The following is a 17,099-nucleotide window of genomic DNA, read 5'->3' as shown; positions in this document are numbered from 1 at the left end:
AAGCACAAGAAAAGGGGCTGAACATCGCCAGCGATGCAGTTGGCCAAAAAGGGCGTATGTGTTTTTTCTGAATATATTCAAGAAAAGGGCATACACTCTTTTTAGCCAACCAAACAGGTGGGCACTGGAAATCAATACTACAAAAGGTATCACTTCGCATCAGTCAGAAGAGCCATCCTCATAAAGTGTAAACACCAGAAATGCAGGACAGGGCGAGGAGAAAAGGGAGCCCTGTGAGGCTGATAGTGAAAATGTAAATTGCCAATGGCCACTCTGGATTAGAGTATTGTGTTTACTAAAATATCTAAAAAATGAGCTACAGAGCATAGGGCACTTGCACTCATGGGCGTGTATCTTGGGAAAAACAAAAATCGACAGGACACAGGCACCCCAACGTTTGCCGCCTCTCTGTTTAAAAGAGCCTCGACTTGGATATAACCTGGAAGGAAAAAATGGATAAAAGAGATGTGGTACTTATGTAGAGTGGAATATTACCCAGCACGGAAATCAATGAAATAAGGCCAGTTGCAACAACTCCGGAGGAGTTACGTACGATCATTCTAAGTGACATACATCATAAAGAAAAAGACACATATCATAAGACATCACTTAAAGGTGGAATCAAACATGGCTACACATGAAATAAATTACAAAACAGAAACATAGTCAAATATGTAGAAAACACACATAAGGCTGCTAAAGGGGAAAGGTGGGGAGGGGTGAGGCATTATCCAGGAGGTTGAAATTAGCAAAGATACTGTTCCAAATACCACAATGATAATCGACAAGGGCTACACGGTACCTCAAAGAACTGCATTCAGCACACTCAAGTCACCGTAAAAGAATATACACGGCTGGTAAGAAATTTATTGATGTCTCTCTGTACGTGAATCAAGTGCATGTACAGCAGCAAGAAACAGAGCATTGAAAATCAGCTGTAACCAATATAATAATAAATTAAAAATAAATAAGAGACAGTGAGACAGAGAAAAATTCTTACAACTTTTGCTCACAGGCTGTGATGCAGCATGAATTGAACACATCTAGACCCACGGTAGGATGAGACATAAGGCTGGAAACTGTTCAAGCTACGAGAATTAGTGAGGTTGAGTGAGGGAACGCAGACCCTTTAAAGTACTACTTCCTGGTACCCATTCCATGGGTCCCAAATTTGCAGGTTCAAGGGAATCTTCCTACAGGTAAACATGCATGGGAAACCCAGAGGACTGTACACCGTGTGATCGGTAAACGTGTCTAAAACGCACCTCATTTTTCATCTCCTGGTGCTCGGATTCGCCATTCCAGCCACTTTACTAACAACCTCCCCACTTGGAGAGTCAGCACCTTTAACCTCCTGTTTCGCACAGTTTGCAATATGTCCGGAGGATGCACGAGAAGAGGGGGAACCAGTAAGAAACTAGCTTTTGGTGTTTCGACAGGCACATGTCACTCTAATTTCCCATCAGGAAGAAGAATTAACCAAAGGCTCAGCCTGCCGGCCCGGAACCAGAATAGGACCTGAAGCAATCCTGCGGTTTAGTGGCCAGCTCACAAAAAAGGGAGTTGAAAAATGGAGCTCAGAGGCAGTGCAATTCACAAAACTGCAGAGTTATAAATGACAACTAACGTCCAAAAATATATTGAGGTAAGGCAAAGAAGAGGATTTGAAAGCAAGGCAGAATTGCAGGAAACAGATTTCAAGAGGTAGATTGGAGTCGCCTTTAAAGCACATGAAAAGCGGCACAACTTCGACAATGATGCAGTTGGCCAAAAAAGGGCGTATGCGTTTTTTCCTGAATACATTCAGGAAAAAACGCATACGGCCTTTTTTGGCCAACCAAGCAAGCGGGCAATGCAAATCCACACTACAAAGAAGTCTCACTTCCCACCGGTCAATAGGGCCATCCGAAAAAAGTGTAAAAACCAGAAAGGCAGGAAAGACCATGGAGAACAGGGAGCCTTTTTACGCTGATGGGCGGGATGTAAATTGCCAACAGCCACTCTGGAGAAGTGTATGGTGTTTCCTAAAACATCTAAAACACAGAGCTACAGAGCATACGGCACTTCCATTCATGGGCGTATATCTTGGGAAAACTAAAAATCAACAAGAAACCGGCACCCCAAAGTTTAGGGCTGCTCTGTTTACAAGAACCTCGACTTCGGTACACCTTAAATATCCCAGGAAGAGAAAAATGGATAAAGAAGTTGTGGTACTTATGTACAATGGAATATCACTCAGCCATGAAATCAATGTCATAAGGCCAGCAGCAGCATAATGAGTGGATTTAGGTACGATGATTCTAAGTGAAATAAGTCACACAGAAAAAGAAACTTATCATAAGCTATCACTTATAGAGGGAATGTAAACATGGCTACACATGAGCTGAATTACAAAACAGAACAGAGGCTCACATTTAGAAAACACACTTATGCCTGCTTAAGGGGAAAGGTGAGGTGGGGTGATGCATAAAACCAGAGTTTGAAATTAGCACAGATACCGTTCCATAAATCAAATATGTAATAGTGAAGACCTACTCATTGCTCAATGAACTGGACTCAACACACCCTATTCACTGCCGAAGAATATATCTGACTATTAAGAATCTTAAAATGTATTTATTGATATCTCTCTGTAAGTGAATCAAGTGGGTATAATGCGGCATAAACACAGCAGTGGAAATCAGCTAAACCCCATCATAAAAATAAATATATTCAGGAAAAACGCATACGCTCTTTTTGGCCATGCAAACAAGCGCCAAATGCAAATCAGCACTACAAAGAAGTGTCACTTCACATTCATCAAAAGGGCCATCCTGGAAAAGTGTAAAACCAGAAATGCAGCACAGGCCATGGAGAGAAGGGAGCCTTGTTACGCTGATGGGGGGGGTGTAAATAGCCAAGGCCACTCTGGAGAAGTGTATGGTGTTTCCAAAACATCTAAAATACAGAGCTATAGAGCATACGGCAATTCCACTCCTGGGCGTATATCTTGGGAAAACCAAAAATCGACAGGACACAAGCACCCCTATGTTTAGTGCTGCTCTGTTTAGAAATGCCTCGACTTGGGTACAACTTACATGTCCTTGGAAGAAAAAACTGGATAAAGAAGATGTGGTACTTATGTACAATGGTATATTATTGAGCCATTAAATCAGTGAAATAAGGCCAGTTGCGGCAACTCGTGGAGTCTGAGGTAGGATCATTCTATGTGACATAAGTCAGACATAAATAGAGACTTATCATAAGGTATCACTTATAGATGGTATCTAAAAATGGCTACACATGAACTCAATTACAAAACAGAAACAGAGTCACATATTTAGGAAACACACTTATGGCTGCTAAAGGAGAATGGTGGGGTGGTGCATAAACGAGGAGGTTGGAATTAGCATAGATACAGTTCCATAAACAAAACAGGTAATCAACAGGACCTACTGTATAGCTCAAAGAGCTGGACTCAGCACACTGTTGTCACCAGAAAAGGATATATAAGACTGGTAAGAATCTGTAAAAGAATTTATTGATGTCTCTCTTTAAGTGAATCAAGTGGATAGATGTAGAGCAGGAAGAGAGACAGTATTGAAAATCAGCCATACCCCATTATAAAATTAAATAACAAGAACAAAAAAGAAAGACAGTGAGAGAGAGAGAAATTCTTACAAAATTTGTTCAAGGGCTGTGATGCAACCTGGACTGAACACATCTAGACACACAGCTGGATGGGACCTGAGGCCCTACACTCGTGGGTCTGAGAGGCTTGGTGAGGATAGGACAGCAAATGCAGCACTTTTAGAGTAATACTGCCTGGCCCCCATTCCATGGGTCCCATATCTCCAGGTGCAGGGGACCCTTCCTACAGCTAAAACATGAATGGGACATCCAGAGGATGGTACACCGTCTGTTTGGGAAGAGTTTGGGAAAGTCACCTCATCTCCACTTCTTCTGGTATTCGGGTGCCCCAGCTCCTTTCCTTAGAGTCTCCCCACTTTGGGAAGGCAGCACACTCAAGAGCCGGTTTTGCACAGCTTGGAATTTTCCGTGTGAAGAAGGGGAATGGGGGGATCGAATGAGACACAAGCCCTAGATGTTTGAACAGGCATATGCCACTCTAGTTTCCTAATCTGGAAGAAGAATTTCCCTATCCTTCAGGTGCCCCAGTAACCGGAATAGGTCTGTAGAAATTCTGCCCCTTTGTGGCTGCTTCCCTAAACAGCAAGTTGAAAACTGGTGCTCAGGGGCACTGCAATTCACAAACATGCAGGGTTGTAATTGACACCTCTAATGGAGTCATTTCTTGAGCCAAGTATTCCTAAAGGCCTTGTAAGCAAGGCAGAATTGCAGGAAAGGGATTTCAAGAGGTAGTTTGCACTCGCCATTAAAGCACATGCAAAGCTGCTGAACATCGCCAATGATGCAGTTTGCCAAAAAGGCCGTATGCGTTATTCCTTAATATATTTAGGAAAAACCCTTACTCCATTTTTGGCCAACAAAACAGGTGGGCAATGTAAATTAATACTACGAAGAGGTATCACTTCCACCAGTCAGAATGGCCAAGCTCACGAAGTGTAAAACCTGAAATGCAGGACAGGGCGAGGAGAAAAGGGGACCCTGACAAGCTGATGGTGGGAATGTAAATTGCTAACAGCCACTGTGGAGAAGTGGGTGGTGATTCATTAAAAATTTAAAAAACAGAGCTTCAGAGCATATGGCGCTTCCACTCCTGGGCCTGTATCTTGGAAAAAACGTAAATTGACAGGACCCAGGCACTCCAAAATTTATGCAGCCCTGTTTACAAGAGACTCTACTTGGAAGCTACCTAAACGTCCTCGGAAGGAAGACTGGATAAAGAAATTATGGTAGATATGTACAATGGAATATTACTCAGCCATGAAATGAATGGAATAAGGCCATTTGCAGCCACTTGGAAGGACATAGATACATTCATACTAAGTGTCATAAATCAGACAATGATAAATATCATATGATATAACTTATCGGTGGGATGTAACAATTGATACAAAGGTACGATCTTACAACACAGAAACAGAGTCCCAGACTTAGAACACAAACTTATGGTTACCAAACTGGAAAGGGGTGTTGGAGGCATAAATCATGAGGTTGGAGTTAGTATATACATATTTACAGAGAGAAAACTTGTAATCAACATGGACCTGCTGCAGAGCACTTGGAACTCTTCTCAACACCCTTTAGTAACCTCCATGGGAAAATAATTCCAGAAAGAATATATAGTCATCTCTGTATAAGTGAATCATGTTGGTGTATATCAAAAAGGAACACAACATGGTAAATCAACTAAACTCCATTATAAATTTAAAATTGAATTATAGAAAAGAAAAATGATCACTAAATTCGTTTAGTCTCAGTTAACGTGCTAGTGTCACATCCCTGGACACAGACTCAATTTGGTCCCAAGGCTGGACTGTTGTGGGCCTGAGGACCTCGGGAGGATATGCCAGCTAATCCGACCCCTTAAACATGTAGTACCTGGTCCCCTCTGCATGGGATCACAATCTCCAGATCTAAGTGTTCCCTCATACTACTAAACTAACGCTCTGACACCCAAAGGATGGTGGACTCTCTGGGCTGGATGACATTTGGAAAATCACCTGATCTCAACATATCCTGGTGTTTGGGTTCCGACCTCCCGACTCCTTCGTCAGGGTCATCCCACTCTACAAGACAGCACCCTCAACAGGTGATTTTGCAGGGGTTTATACTTGTTCGGGGGATGAAGGGTAAAGGGGAAGAAGAAATGGGACAGAAGCCCTTACATGTTTGGTCAGGCACATTCCACTCTAATTTAAAACCCAGGAACAGGACTTTCCCTACATCTAAGGTTGTGTCAGTAACCAGAGAGGGACATTAGAAATCCTGCCACCTTCTGTTTCCCATAACAACAATTCTAAAACTGGACCTTATAGGCGTTTCATATTCACAATGCCTGGGGAGCTGTAAATGACAACAGCCCTCAAGAAATATCTTGGGGTAGGTAATCGAAATAGACTTCAAAACAAGGCAACCTTTCAATAACCCTTTTTCAAGGGGTAAATTTTACTCACACTGTTCAAAAAAAAAAAGCACATATGAAGATGCTCACCATTGCTTTATGTTATGTTAGACAAATGCAAATCAGATGTACAAAGAAGTATCACCTGGAACCACTCAGAATAGCCATCCTCACAATGTCTAGAAACAAGAAATGCTTCAGAGGGAGTGGAAAAAAGAGAAACCTACTACTTATTATTATTTTCTTTTAATCTGTGTTGGGTCTTCGTTGCTGCATGCGGCTCTTTTATAGTTACAGCAAGCGGGGGATACTCATCGTTGTGGTACGCAGCCTTCTGTTTGCAGTGGCTTCTCTTGTTGTGGAGCACAGGCTCTAGGTACACAGGCTTCAGTAGTTGTGGCACATGAGCTCAGTAGTTGTGGCTTGTGGGCTCTAGAGCGCAGACTCAGTAGTTGTGGCGCACAGGCTTAGTTGCTCTGAGGCGTGTGGGATCTTCCTGGGCCAGGGCTCGAACCTGTGTCCCCTGCACTGGCAGGCGGATTCTCAACCACTGCGCCACCAATAGCACGTTACTGGTGGCAATGTCAATTGGTAACAGCCACTATGGATCACAGAATGGAGGTTACCAGAGTAAGGAGAGGCGGGAGGGATAAACTAGAAATTGGGATTGACATATACACACCACTATATATAAAAGAGATAACAAATAAGGGCCTACTGTATAGCACAGGGAACTCTACTCAATACTCTGTAATGACATGTATGGGAAAGGAATGCAAAAAGGACTGGATATATGTATAATTGCTTCACTCTGCTGTGCAGCAGAAAGTAACACAACACTGTAAATCAACTATACTCCAAAACAATTGAAATTGAAATGAAATGAAATAAAATAAAATAGAGCTACCAGATGATCCAGCAAGTTCATTCCTGTGCGCATATCTGGAGGAAAGCATAAATCAAAAAGACACATCTTCCCCAATGTTCACTACAACACTCTTTACAACAGCGAAGACATGGAAGCAACCAAAATGTCCATCAACATATGAATATAGGTAAAGAATATGTGATACATATATATAATGGAATATGACTCAGCCATAAAATAGAAGAAAATAATGCCAATTGCAGTAACATGGATGGACCTAGAGATGATTGTACTAAGTGAAGTAAGTCAGACACAGTAAGACAAATATTGTATGATATCACTTCTAGGTGGAACCTAAAAATTGATACAAATGAACTAACTTACAAAACACAGGCAGACTCACAGACTTGGAAAACAAACTTATGGTTGCCAAAGGGGAAAGGTGGGGGGTAGGGATAAATCAGGAACTTGGGGTAAACATATGAATACTACTATATATAACGTAGATAAGCAACAAGGACCTACTGTATAGCACAGGGAACTCTACTCAATATTCTGGGAATATCTTTATCAGAAAAGAATCTGAAAAAGAATGAATATATGCATATGTGTAACTGAATCACTTGCTGTGCAGCTGAAATGAACACAACATTGTAAATCAACTATACTCCAAGAAAATCTAAATTAAAAAATAAAGAAAATCACCTATATTTCAAAAGAAAAAAAGAATTCCCACATATTTTTATGGCTTGATAGCTTACTTTTTTAGTGCTCAATATTATCCCATTCCCAGAATATATTAATACTATATCATTTCATTCACCTATTGGAGGACACCTTAGTTTCATTTACACTTTGGCAATATTGAATTAGGTGCTATAAATATCCATATGCAGGTTTTCGTCTGGAAGTATGTTTTAAACTACTTTCAGTAAATATCCATGAGAACACTTGCTGGATTGTACAGTAAGGGAATGTTCAATATTATAGCAAGTGTCAATCAGACTACCAAAGTAGCTGTATTATTTTTCATTTCCACCAATAACACATGACATTTCCTATTGTTCCACATCCCTTACAGAATTTGTTCTTGTCATTGTTCACATTTTAGCCATTCTAATGGCTAAACTCGTATGCAATTGTATTGTTAATTTGCTTTTTGATGGCAGCATGTAATCTGAATTATTCTTCTGTATACTTATATGCATAGTGTCTATTTTCTTTGGTGAGGTGTCCATAAAGTATATTGGTCCACATTTTATTTAGGCTGCTTTCATTTTTTTCCACCCAATCTGTATTTGTTTTATTTATTTTCGTGCCTTGTTGCATTAGCAAGGACTTGGAGTAAAATATGGAAAAGGAGTCATGAAAGGGGACATCCTTGCTTTTACCTGAACTTAGTGGAAAAGCTTCATGTTTTTGACCATTAATCATGATGTAAGATAAAAGTTTCCTGTAGATCTTTGTTATCAACCTGAGAAAGCTCCAGTCTATTTCTTTAACTGAGAGTTTTTATGAAGAATGGGTGTTAGGTTTTTTCAAAGGTCTTCTGAATCTATTGATATGCTAATGATTGTCTTTAGGGTGTTGATATGATGGATATAATTATTTGATTTTAGAATGTTGAACCAGCCTTGCATACCTGGGATTATTCCCTCTCATTCATGATATAAAATTCTCTCAAAATATTGTTGGATTCAATTTGTTAATATTTTGTTGAGGATTTTTGCATTGATATTCCTGAGAGATATTGGTCAGTTTTCTTTACTATTCATATGTTCCTCTAAATTTGGATGTTGTGGATTTAGTGTCAGACATTCATTTGGGGAGATTCTCAGTCATTTTTAAAAAATATTTTCTGTTCTTTGTTATGTTTATTCTCCTCCTGCCATACCCATTATGTATAGGTCACAGCATTTTCATTGTTCCACAATTACTGATTACTCTGTTCTGTTGATTTCTTTCCTGCCCATTTCCTCTTTTCTTTTGAGATTTAAAGGTTTCTCTTGATATGTCTTCAAGCTCACAGATATTTCTCCTCAGCCAGCTCTTTGACTGCTAAAACAAAATACGAGAGACGGTATTTTATAAACAACAGAATATTTTTGTTTTCTCATAATTGCTGAGGCTGAAAAGTTCAAGAACAAGTTACCAGGGGCTTCCCTGGTGGCACAGTGGTTAATAATCTGCCTACCAATAAAGCGGACACGGGTTCGAGCCCTGGTCCCGGAAGATCCCACGTGCCATGGAACAACTAAACTCGTGCACCACAAATACTGAGTCTGTACTCTAGAGTCCACAGGCCACAACTACTGAGCCCATGTGCCACAACTACTGAAACCCGCACGCCTAGAGCCCGTGCTCCGCAACAAGAGAAGCCACCCAATGAGAAGCCCACACACTGCAACAAAGACCCAACACAGCCAAAAAAAATAATTAATTAATTAATTATTTAAAAAAAGAACAAGTTGCCAGCTGACTTAGTGTCTGGTGAGGGACCAATATCTGGTTCATAATGTGGGTCTTCTCGCTCGGCAATGAAATCATGTGATGGACATGAGATCTTCTGTGTGCTACATTTATTCGGTCACTAATCCCATGTTTGAGGTCTCTGGCCTCATGACCTAATCACCTCCCCAAAGCCCCACCTGCTAATACCATCAACCTGGGAGCTGGGTTTCAAAATTTTAAAATTAGAGGTACAAAATGTTTACACCATAACAGGGACCACAGAGTTAACTGATTTTTCCTTTCATGTTAAAGGTTTGCACATTTATATTTATTACATAATCCCAAAACCCTTGTTGTTTTTTTTAAGATTCTTTTCCCGTATATGCCAGTACACACCATTGAGTAGAGCTCCCTGTGCTATAAAGCAGGTCCTTATCAATACTTATCTATTTTATATATACTAGTGTGTATAAGTTGTCCCAATCTCCCAATTTATCCCTTCCCCACTTATCCCGTGGTAACCATAAGTTTTTTTTCTATATCCATGACTCTATTTCTGTTGTGTAAATTAGTTCATTTGTACCTTCTTTTTTCTTTTTTAGATTCCTCATAAAAGCAATATCAAATGATATCTGTCTTTCTGTGTCTGACTTGCTTCACTCAGTATAACAATCTCTAGGTCCATCCATGTTGCTACAAAACCCTTAATTGTTAAGGATAACTCTCAATTTTTTCCAGTATCATCAGCAATTCTTTCTGGCAGACATGTAATAACACTTTTTAAACAGGGATATTGAGACCAAGGCTCCTGACCTGCAAACAAAACATCATTCATATAGTGAAAACTTTGCACGTCAAAGGATGAAAGCACTTGGTCTAAATCCCTTTGCACCCACTGCTGACAGAGGGCAGAGGAGTTTGACTCACTAATCTTCCTTACGTGTACTTCTTCCTGATGGGGTATTCCATCTAAAACTTATAAGAAGCGGGAATGCATCATGGAACACACCAATCTCTACTACAGATTCTGAAGCAGAAAAAAAAAAAAAAACAAAAACATGATGAATCCATCCAAAGGGTTCTGTCCACATTGTTACAATAGTTTCCCTCACACTGTGAACCCTTTTCAAACCCTTTTCAAACCCTATCACTTGAACCTACTTTTATTTTTTTCAACAAAAATAATGTTAATCTGAAGTTACACGCTCCAGTAATATCCCTTGTGCAAGGATGTAGGGATTCGAGGAGCTATGGGAGGCTATCATGAGAGGTTGCCTAGAGTAATTAGGACATTTTATTTATGTTGGCTCTTCTCCCTCAGATGTCTGCTGTCCTCTTCTTTTTGTAGCTACTAGCATTGAGAAACTGACCAAGATAAGGCCCTTCTCTTTTACTGCCCATGAGTGCAGCTGTGATTAACCCCACAGACCTTGGTGCTTCCAGAATCCCCTGAACCTACTGACCCTCCATGCATGGCATGACATAGATAAGGATGGTGATGTGTATACTTGTATAGAGCATGCTATAAAATTTTCGACTCTTCCCTTCCTCATAATTCCAAAGAATAGATTTCTTTGGATTTCTGCTTAATGCTGCTGGAGTTGGTACATAAGTTGAGGGAGGTATCAGGGCACACCAAAAGAGAAGGTATCTGCACAGAAAATACAGGCAGGTACATTTCTGTGTAGTTTCAAGCAGCTCATTTCCTATATCAACCATGGTGACAGGTTGAGCCTTCCTCTTTCTACTAGTAGTACAGCAAACATAAAGGATATTTAGGCTGCTTGTTTTAACCCCACCTCTCTCAATTGATCTGCAATCACATATAGGACAATGAAGGGCCCTTTCTACCATCTTAACCAATACTTGAGAACTAGAAAATGTCCAGATTTTTCCAGGGATTATTTTCATATTCCCCAATCAGGCCTATGAAGGAATCTTACCTATTGTGTTTAATGAAGTCATATCTCTGATGGCATCCCATCATCAACAAAACTGGAAAGAAATTTGAAGGGTCTTAGATTTTATCATATTTGAAATTCCAATATTTTAGCCTGACAGGTTTTTGGATTTAAAAAAAAAAATTTTAAATGAGACAAAAAATCATTTTTATGACACAAAAAGACAGCAATAGTTTTGTATTTTTATCTGTTCCACTTGCACACAAATGTCTCGTGGGGTTATGTAAAGCAGTCCTGTTGGGTGCTGTGCATGGTGCAAGTATGGATTAAAGCTTAGGAATCTTAAGCTTCAGTCACCTGAAACTTTTAAAGTAGGATGCAAGCAATCCTGTCCAACATTTGAACAGAGCAAGACACTGTCTTTATTTTATTTGTCAGGTAATTAATCTGTCTTTTGCCCCAAGGAGAGAAACAACTGGCATCTTCCATCAATGTGTTATACAAAAATCTTTGAACACAGAGTGCAAGCAGAGGCTGATACAAGATGTGAAAAAAAAAGAGAGACCCTTGTGGCATTTTCTCCTAACTTATTGCAATCTCCCAGTTAAAATGTGGGAATAATCAACCTTCTGAGGAAAAAGGCCCAAGGAAGGTTTCTGCTTCTGTGGAATAATGGGATTGCTAAAGATTTCAGGAGGCAAGACGAATTAGTGAGAATGACCATGAGAAATCAGAGAAAAGTCAGACCCATGGATGAAGTGATGTTTACCTCTATGAATCAATGAGAAGTAGGAGCAAATGAAAAGAAAGCTGAATACAACATTTTCTGAATAAATGTAACCTTTCAGCTGTCACAGAAAAATTAATACTCACTATGATACAACATATTTAGTTTAGAAAGTTAACTTAAATTTAAAGCTTAATAATTAGATTTATTGAAGAAACGAAAACATATTTGTGGTTTAGAATAAATAATGTGTTCTGTTACAGATAAGAAGACTACATAAATAAATAGAAATAAGACTAAATAAATAGGAAAATAACAAATTAGATGCTATTAACATTTAAAACTGACACTCATCTAAAGAAAGAGAAGGAGAGACAGAAAGAGAGAAGAACTCATAGCAAGCATATATTAAAAACTCCTTAATAAGAAGTCTTCGGATGTAGAAAAAAAATGAAGTCTTCAACAAGAAGATAATGTAATAGCAAAAATGGGGGAAACATACCAAAAGATATTTCAAAACAGAGAGTACAGAATGTTAAGTAAACATATCAAAAGATGCTTGGCTTCTTAGTAGTCAATTAAATGCAAAAAAGTGATACCTGGAATTATCACACACCAACCAGAAAGTTCAAATGAAAATGACAGGTATTATCAACTTTGACAAGAATGTGTATAATCCTTGAATCTCATTCACTGCTGAGGATGAAAAATCATACAAATGTTTTGAAAATATTTAGAAATATCTAAAAAGATAAACACATGAAAGCTATGACTTGAAAATTTTACTACATGTATACTGAACAATAATTTATACACACACCACCAAAGCTCAAGTTCTAGAATTTATATACCAGTGCTATTCTCAATAGACACAAACTGAAAATCACTCATATTGTAATACACATTGGAATAAATTAATTAATAGTTAAATATGTACACTATGGAATCCTATGCAACAGTGGCAATGCATGATCACAACAGGCAACCATATAGGCATGTTCACAAGCAACATAAAATAAAAAAGCCCAATCCAAAAGTGATTTTACTGTGTCATAACATTTATATAAACTACAAAATACAGGTAACGTGATCTTTTTGTTAGATACAAGAACAATATTAAACCTTAAGGGGAGTCACTAGAGTGGGACCAGGGGGCCTCTGAGTATCTGGCAATTTTCTGTATCTTTATCTAGAAGCTATGTATAGAGTGTATTCAGATTCTGAATTTTCTGAAATTTGTCATTTCCTTACAAACCATGCATGTTTTTAGTTGTTTTTTATACATAACAAAAAGTAAAAATGATAGACTAGGGAAGATAATTACATTAGCACTTTAATATCCATGCTTTTCAAGGTGGAAGTGAAAGGTATTAAATACTTAACATTGTGATTACTTCTTAAAAGTAAGGTGAAAATTTGAGATTAATAAATAAGACATACTTCTTCATATATAATGCTCGAACAGGAGGGGTAGAAAGGAGTATTATTTTTTTATTTAATACAGAATCGTTAAGATAGAAAATAATGAAAACAGGCTAGGTTTAAAAAAGAGCACACTGGACTTCCCTGGTGGCTCAGTGGGTAAGAATTTGCCTGCCAATGCAGGGGAAAGGGGTTCAATCCCTGGTCTGGGAAGATCCCACATGCCACAGAGCAACTAAGCCCGTGTGCCACAACTACTGAGCCTGCTCTCTAGAGCCAGCAAGCAACAAGTATTGAGATTGCATGACACAACTACTGAAGCGCATGCACCTAGAGCCCATACTCCACAACAAGAGAAACGACCGCAAGGAGAAGCCCATGCACCACAACGATGAGTAACCCCTGATTGACACAACTAGAGAAACCTTGTGCAGCAACAAAGACCCAACGCAACAAAAAATAAATAAAATTAAATCTTTTGACTTCTGAGATGACTCACTCACGTGGCTGTAGGTAAGAGGCCTCAGTTCCTTGCCACATGGATCTCTCCTTAGGGCTGCTTGAGTGTCCTCATGACATGGCAGCTGGCTTACCCCAGGATGAGTGATCTAGCAGAAACCAAAGCAGAAGCTGCAATGTCTTTTATAACTTTGGAAGCTGCACTTTGTCATTTCTGCAATTTCTTATTAGTTAAACAGTCAGCTCTTTTCAAGTGCGAGGAGCCACACAGGTACATGAAGACTGGGAGACAATTAGGGATAATTAGGGCCATCTTGGAGACTGGCTTCCAAAGTGGCTGACTAGCCAAACACTGAATTTTGTTTTCTTCACTTCTGGAGATAAAATGGTCAGTGAATCTCACCGGTGGTCTTTGAGATGTACCAAAGTTACCTCTTGCTCTCACCTCCAGCCGTGTGGCTGACAGGGTCTTGGTGCTCCGGCCGGGTGTCAGGCCTGTGCCTCTGAGTTGGGAGAGCCGAGTTCAGGACATTGGTCTACCAGAGACCTCCGGCACCTTGTAATATCAAGCGGCGAAAGCCTCCCAGAGATATCTATCTCAACACTAAGACCCAGCTCCACTCAGAGACCAGCAAGATCCAGTGCTGGACATCCCATGCCAAACAACTAGCAAGACAGGAATGCATGCCCAGCCATTACCAGAGAGGCTGCCTAAAATCATAATAATGCCACAGACACCCCAAAACACACCACCGGATGCGGACCTGTCCACTAGAAAGACAAGATCCAGACACACCCACCAGAACACAGGCACCAGTCCCCTCCACCAGAAAGCCTACACAACCCACTGAAACAACCTTAGCCACTGGGGGCAGACACCAAAAACAACGGGAACTACGAATCTGCAGCCTGCGAAAAGGAGACCCCAAACACAGTCCCCAAAGCCAAATATGACAGAGGAACACACAGCAGGTGAAGGAGCAAGGTAAGATCCCACCAGAACAAACAAACGTAGAGGAAATAGGCAGTCTACCGGAAAAAGAATTCAGAGTAATTATAGTAAAGATGATCCCAAATCTTGGAACTGGAATGGAGAATATACAAGAAACGTTTAACAAGGACCTAGAAGAACTAAAGAGCAAAGAAACAATGATGAACAACACAATAAATGGAATTAAAAATGCTCTAGAAGGAAACAATAGCAGAATAACTGAGGCAGAAGAATGGATAAATGACCTGGAAGACAAAATACTGGAAATAACTACTGCAGAGCAGAATAAAGAAAAAAGAATGAAAAGAATTGAGGACAATCTGAGACACCTCTGAGACAACATTAAACACACCAATATTCAAATATAGGGGTCCCAGAAGTAGAAGAGAGAAAGAAAGAGGCTGAGAAAATATTTGAAGAGACAATAGTTGAAAACTTCCCTAATATGGGAAAGGAAATCATTAATCAAGTCCAGGAAGTGCAGAGAGTCCCATACAAGATACATCCAAGGAGAAACATATATTAATCAAACTATCAAAAATCAAATACAAAGAAAGCATATTAAAAGCAGCAAGGGAAAAACAACAATAACATACAAGGGAATCCCCATAAGGTTAACAGCTGATCTTTCAGCAGAAACTCTGCAAGCCAGAAGAGACTGGCAGAACATATTTAAAGTGATGAAAGGGGAAAAGCTACAACCAAGATTACTCGACCCAGCAAGGATCTCATTCAGATTTGACAGAGAAATTAAAACCTTTACAGACAAGTAAAAGCTAAGAGAATTCAGCACCACAAAACCAGCTTTACAACAAATGCTAAAGGAACTACTCTAGGCAGGAAACACAAGAGAAGGGAAAGACCTACAATAACAAACCCAAAACAATTAAGAAAATGGTAATAAGCACATACATATCAATAATTACCTTAAATGTAAATGGATTAAATGCTCCAACCAAAAGACATAGACTGGCTGAATGGATCCAAAAACATGATCAGTAAATATGCGGTCTACAAGAGACCCACTTTAGACCTAGGGACACATACAGACTGAAAGTTAGGAGATGGAATAAGATATTCCATGCAAATGGAAATCAAAAGAAAGCTAGAGTAGCAATTCTCATATCAAACAAAAAAGACTCTAAAATAAAAACTATTACAAGAGACAAAGAAGGACACTACATAATGATCAAGGGATCAATCCAAGAAGAAGATATAACAATTGTACATATTTATGCACCCAACATAGGAGCACCTCAATATATAAGGCAAATGCTAACAGCCATAAAAGGAGAAATCGACAGTAACACAATCATAGTAGGGGACATTAGCACCCTGCTGTCACCAATGAACAGATCATTCAAAATGAAAATAAATAAACACAAGCTTTAAATGATACATTAAAAAAGATGGACTTAATTGATACTTATAGGACATTCCATCCAAAAACAACAGAATACACTTTTTCTCAAATGCTCGTGGAACATTCTCCAGGATATATCATATCTTGGGTGACAAATCAAGCCTTGGTAAATTTAAGAAAATTGAAATCGTATCAAGTATCTTTTCTGACCACAATGCTATGAGACTAGATATCAAGTACAGGAAAAGATCTGTAAAAAATACAAACACATGGACACTAAAAAATACACTGCTTAATAACCAAGACATCACTGAAGAAATCAAAGAGGAAATAAAAGAATACTTAGAAAAAAATGACAATGAAGACCCAAAACCTATGGGATGCAGCAAAAGCAGTTCTAAGAGGGAGGTTTATAGCAATACAACCCTACCTCAAGAAATAAGAAACATCTCAAATAAACAAGCTAACCTTACACCTAAAGCAATTAGAGAAAGAAAGAAAAAAAACCCAAAGTCAGCAGAGGAAAGAAATCATAAAGATCAGATCAGAAATAAATGAAAAAGAAATGAAGGAAACAACAGCAAAGATCAAAAAAACTAAAAGCTGGTTCTCTGAGAAGATAAACAAAATTGATAAACCATTAGCCAGACTCATCAAGAAAAAAAGGGAGAAGACTCAAATCAATAGAATTACAAATGAAAAAGGAGACGTAACAACTGACCCTGCAGAAATACAAAGGATCGTGAGAGATTACTGCAAGAAACTATATGCCAATAAAATGGACAACAGGGAAGAAATGGACAAATTCTTAGAAAAGCAGAAGCTTCCAAGACTGAACCAGGAAGAAGTAGAAACTATAAACAAACCAATCCCAAGCACTGAAATTGAG

Source organism: Grampus griseus, assembly GCF_964374135.1.
Source record: "Grampus griseus genome assembly, chromosome: X".
NCBI lineage: Eukaryota > Metazoa > Chordata > Mammalia > Artiodactyla > Delphinidae > Grampus > Grampus griseus.
This window is presented reverse-complemented; position numbering follows the sequence as displayed.